Genomic DNA, 6,537 nt, shown 5'->3' with positions numbered 1-6,537 from the left:
TTTAAATATTTTTAGATAAGATGATAGAAATTTAAATCATGTTTACCATGAGTTCGGTCGTTGAGATTTAAAGTTTGATAATTTTAAAGAACTGTGTAGTAAATGTTGGAATGATGAATTTAGTTTTTTAACAATAGATATGACTAGAAAGCCAAATGAAGGTAAGTTTAGCAATAAAATCAGACATTTATTAACAACATAAACATTAAACAATACCATTAAACATTAACTTTAACATTAACAGTTACATTAACTTTAACATTAAACAAAAACATTAAACATTAATATTAAAATCAACAATAAACAAATACATCCACTTTAAAATTAACTTTAACACTAAGCAAAAACATTAACTTTAACATTAACTATAACTTTAACATTAACATTAACTTTAATGTAACATTATCTTTAACATTAAACATAAACATAATCGTAACTATTGAACATGAACATAAAACAGAACAATTAAATGTAAACATAAATATAAATATAAATGTAAACATTAAATACTAAATGCAAAGATAAACATAATCAATGTTTCATCTTCCTTAATAAATGATTGCAAAGTATGGTGAAAAAGTTGATAAACAAGCTAAACACAATCTGAAGAAATTTGAAGAAATAAAAGAACAGTTTAAGCTTTGGAAGAAGCAACCAAGAACAGAATATGAGAAATATAAAAATGAAGATCTACCTGTTATTGATACTAATGAAAAAGTAAAACAAAGTATTGAAGGTTTAGCTGATAATGATTTAAAAGCAATTGAAGAAAAGAGGGAAGTTAAAAAACAAATGATTCCATATAATCATCATATAGAAGATTTTGGAGATATAACACCAAATAAACCATTAAAAGATTGGTCTGATGGTATTCCTGGAAGATATGATTATACATTAAGTGAAACACAAATTAAAGATATATTAAATAAATACCAAGAAGAAAAAGAAACTAAAAACGTAAATGAAACTAAAAAGATGAATGTTAGTGAAAGAATGTTAAAGTATATTAATCATTTAAAGATAAAGTATTTGGTTTAAAGCCAGTTGGTATGTTTCAATATGTTGGTAATTTACATGTACAATTCAATGCTGATAAATTAACAATTGGTAAAAAAAACATATCAAGGTATAGATCGATTAATAACACTTTTAACTGAAAAACAAATTGCTATAGACGATTTAAATGAGAAGTTTATTTGTGAAGATTTATCAAATTATGCAGATATATTATTTAATTGAGGAGCATTATATTCTGATAATAACAAATTTACTGATTTTATAATTGATAATCCAAAAGGAATTGCATATTTAATTAGATTTATGAATTATCTTCCACATTCATTTTGAAAAGCGATAAATATTGAAAAGTATTAGTAGATACTTTAATTAACAAATTACCATTTGAAATGCATTTCAAGTTTATAAAATTTTTGGTCCAGTTACAAAATTAGGAGAAGGATTAGCTAAAGGTGATAAAGGTATAAATCCATTGGATGAAGCTTGTAAACAACATGATATTGCTTGCAGAGATAATAAAAATTTAGAAAAAAGACATATAGCTGACAACAAACTTCAGTTTGTAACGCCGGAAATGCATATCCTCCTATTTCCGTCTGCTGCACTATAAATTTTTTTCTTTATTTGTTCCCTGAAGATGTGACATTTCTGTGTCTTTATATATTGTAATTGTTTTACTGTTTGTATATATATATTTATGCATTTATGTTGGTTTGTTTTGTGAATATTACTTGTATTTATACGCTGGGTCTGGCCTAGGGAAAACTATGCTATCGAATGAATACATCGATAGGTCGTGTGGAGAACCAAAGTGTTTAGGATCTTTGGTAGTGTTAACTCTGTCGCGTGGAACGTGGGCAGAGGGGGAGTCTGGCTGGGGTAGGGCAGTGGAGCAGGTGTGTGGTGTGAAGCTCCCGCAAGTTGCCGCACTTTCGGGGTTGGCAGCATGTAATTGCGCTCGACTTGCGATGATAGTTTCTGACACGGTGTCGCGGACGGGAAGCATTAGCTGGTGCACATCAAGAGCCCTTTTCGCCTGGTGACCGTGTCGAGAAGAAGGCGCGCCAACATCCAGCTTCTGCAACAGCGACGGCCGACAATGAGTGACTGTCGCCACCTCCTCGATCGACGGCTTCAAACCTTCAATCAACCAACAAGGAAGACTGGGAGCGCGATAAGTTTTAGAACTGTATGGCAGACCTCAGCTTTTCAAACTGTTCCATTTTACAAAATTACATTTTTACTAAATTACATTTTACTAAATTACAGCAATGTAGCATGAAACTTTGTTGCTCATTGTCCCAATTGCATTACCAAGCAGGGTCCCTTCCTTTTCCAGAATGAACTCGAGTGTCATTGAAATTCAAATGCCAGCATCATTTGATTTCACTGCTTTAATTTCAAAGTTCAGTTAAGGTATTCATAGCTGGCTACAATATTTAGATTACACAAACAGAAATTAAGCGTGCGAGTTTTGTTACCATATTTTAGCTTACCTGTGACTGCAGCTCAGCTTGGTACATACTAAAATTTACTATTGTTAATTGTTCAGGATCATTTAATTCAAGTTCAAAGTTAAATCTCTTATTTCTAAATTGCATAGATTCAAGTAGCTTTTGAAATGATTGTTGAGGTAGTCCAAGACTAACCATATCTTACTGAATTTCGATGTGCTCCAGAAAGAAAGCTCACTATTAACTTCAGTCACTAAAATAACCTTTGATTTTCCAGTTTTATTAATTCTTTTGCTAAATGAAGTCAGAGTGTAGCGAAATTTATTACTTCTGACAAACTTTCAGTTTTGACACTACACGTGTCAACCTTCAGTTGCCATGCTTCTAGTGCTAATTATATGTGTAATAACCTTTCTTTTTCAGTTACTATAGTAATTGTCCATAGGACTGGCGACCATAATTTCCCCCCAAATCTCAAATATCTAATTACCACTAGTTAAATGTTAACGTAAGGGCCGCACATTTACTTTCTTTATTAACTTTACCCCTTTTCAAAATTAATTTCCATCAGTTTCATTTGCGTTTTTCCTTTCATTGTGATGTAACCCTTTCCTCCCTCTTTACCGAAAAATTAACTTCAGTGACGATTGCTTTTCCCAAATTCCCATTAGGTACACACGGTTTAATTTTTCACTGTCATTAAGGTCGATAAGTGAGGGGGTGGTTACAAGATGACTGCGAGGAAAGAATGTATGTTAATGATGGTTCATTTTGTGAAAAAGTTGCAGCAACAGCTGTTAGAGGAATAATGTATAGCAAAAGAAAATTAGGTATGGGAATTAATGTTGATGCAAATGGTTGGAAATTATAAAAAAAATTTTATTCATTTTTATACTATATAAAAACCTTTATACATTTTTAAACTATATAAAAACGTTTTACAGTTTAACTATACAAAAATCTTTTTAAAATTTTTTGTTATATAAAAACCTTCATACATGTTAATTATATAAAAAATCTTTAATCATTTTTAACTATATAAATTTTTCACCATATAAATTTTTTTATATATTATTAACTATGTAAGTAACCATTAAAATTTTTTAAACTATATATAAAATTTTTTATACATTTTTCAACTGTATAAAAAATCTTTATAAATTATGATCTATTTATAACTTTTGTATAAATTTTTAGCTACATAAATGAATAACTTTACAATTGATTATACTTCGCTGCCTAGTGGTAAAACTAAACCAAAGTCAATTAACTTAAAGTTCAATAATGAACAATTAAATGCAATTGAACCATTTTTAACAGATGTTCAAAAAAGAAAAAACGAGAGTAAAGTTAGTGGAAATTTCCTTGTTACATTAGCGGTTCATGTTTTTAAAAAAATTATTGAATATTTAAGAAAAAAGAAGGATGGTAAGAGATTAACACAACATGAAAGTGGATTTTTACCATTATTATTTGCTGATTTACCACTTTTAGCAACAACTGGTTCATTACCAGGAGGATCTGTGGCGATTGCAAGTGCAGTTTGAAACTAAAAGGAAAATGATAAAGAATTGGAAGAACAAAAAAGACATAACTTAGAAATGGAAAAAAGTTGGCAATGGAGTAAAGAAAAAAATTCAAAAAGGAATTGATAAATATCCTAATGCAATAAGTAATTTTGATGTAGAAAAACAAAAACAATTAAAAATTAAATACTTTCATGGTGTTTACATGACTGATGAATAAGTAAATAAACCATTCAAAACTGAATGTGGTATAGTAAATTTAGATACATCTGATAATCCTGATACTCATTGGATTTTTTATTTTAAAAATAATGTTAAAATGTTTGTTTTTGATTCATTTGGTGGTAATATACCAAAACAATTAGGTATTTATTTACGAAAATATGAACGATACTGCAATACAGAAGGAATACGAAATTTTGATGAAGTAATATGTGGTCCTTTATGTTTATTTGTTTTAAAATGTGATAATTATAATTTTAATGATATTTTAGATTTAACGTTTTTCGAAATAAGTTAAATTTAACTAAACAATCTGAACAAGTACTTAATACACCTACATTCATTTTATAAGAAATTGAAATAACTGAAAAAATTGGAAATATTATTAAACAACTTCAATCAAAAATATTTCCATAGATAACAATTGCAATCAAACAATTTAAAAAGAATTTAATGCTCTTTTTAAAATAACTAATGGTGTTATTGGTTTTAAAGATAGAAGACTTGCTAATGTAAATGATCCAATTCACGCAAAAGATGTAGTTACTAAACAATACTTAGGAAAGAAATATGTTACAAAAACTGAATACACAAGCATTTTAACACTGTTCAGTAATTATTTCACCAAAAAGGAAGTAGAAACAGGTTTTTCAGATTATTTCTCAAAAACAGATTTAGCTCCATACTTTAATAAGTTAAGTAATCTTAAAGATGAAGTGTATGATAAACAAATAATAGAATTTACTTTTATAATTGGTGGTGAACAAGAAATGTAGAGCTTTGAATAAGATCTCAAACTTAAGAAGATTATTGTTGTTGGTAAAAATATAAATAGAGATTTAAACTTTGATGATTTTGGTATGACAGTAAGTGAGGCTGATAAATAATAATAATCAATCACTAATGGTACACATATCAAATTTTATAACTGTAACATAGAAGGATTCCATTAAAACAGATCCTGTAGATGTAAATATAATTGAATTTGGTGAAATAATTTAAAATTTGATAAATTTTTCGTCTATATAAATGAATAATTATAATTCACATTTAGTTCTTAAAGACAATCACATTAACTGTTTGAAATGCAAAAAATGTACAGAAACACATAATCCACATAGAATAACAACTACAAATAGAAGATGTAGCATTGAAAATATTTGTGCAATTTGTAAACCTAAAAAAGCAAATTCATTAAAAAATTTGTAAATGGTGAAGGTTTAAATAATATTCGTGGAAATATAATTAATGAATTACATATGCAAATTAGAAAGAATTTTAAAAGAAGAAATACTGTTTCTTTTGGTACAGATGATGTATGGTAAGCTGATCTAGTTGAAATGGATTCAGACAATTAAAAGGAATTTCAAAAATAAACAAAGGTTATAAAGGTTTATTAACACTAACTGATGATTTTTCTTAATATGTTTTTATTTTTGCTATTAAAGATAAATCAGCTAAAACATAGTTTATAATATTCCAAAAATTTTAATAGTTAAATTTCAAATAATTTACAAATTAGATAATGGGTAAGAATTTTATAATAAAGATTTTCAAGAATTAAAGAAAAAAGAAATAATTAGGAATTAGTCAAGTTTTTCAGAATTAAAAGCAACTTAAAGAAAAAATGTGGAAGAGATTTGCTTTACAAGGAAATTATAAATGGTTAAATTCAGTTAAAAATCTAATTGATGAATACAATAACACAAAACATTCTTCAATAAAAATGAAACCAAGAGATATTAGTGAGAAAAATTTTCAAATAAGTAACATTATATCAAATGAAAATGCTAAATTTAAAACAGCTGACAAAGTTAGCATTAGTAAACTTAAAGGTCTTTTTGACAAAGGATATACAGCTAATTGGTGAACAGAAATATTTGAAATTGAAGAGGTTATTTATTCTAACCCAATTACATATAAATTAAGTAATATAAAAGGAAATTTTTTTAAACAAGTACTACAAAAGACGAAATATCCAGATGTATACTTAGTTGAAAAAGTTTTGAGAAAGAAAGGTAATCAAGTTTATGTTAAATGGTTACGTTTTCATAATTCACACAACAGTTGGATTAATATAGATAAAGTAATTTCATAAAGAACTAGTTTTATTGTTTAGCTTAACAATCAATTAATTTGTAAACAACTAGTTTTCAAAAGAATTAATATACTATTTAGTTTAACAATCAAATACTTTATAAAGAATTATTTTTTAAAAAGAATTAGATTACTGAGTAGTTTATCAATGAATTAGTTTTTTAATCAAATAGTTTTTTGAACAATTAATATTTAAAAGAATTAGTTTACTATTTAGTTTA

This window comes from Schistocerca serialis, chromosome 3 (assembly GCF_023864345.2).
Source record: "Schistocerca serialis cubense isolate TAMUIC-IGC-003099 chromosome 3, iqSchSeri2.2, whole genome shotgun sequence".
NCBI classification, from domain to species: Eukaryota; Metazoa; Arthropoda; class Insecta; order Orthoptera; family Acrididae; genus Schistocerca; species Schistocerca serialis.
Note: the sequence above shows the minus strand (reverse complement) of the source record.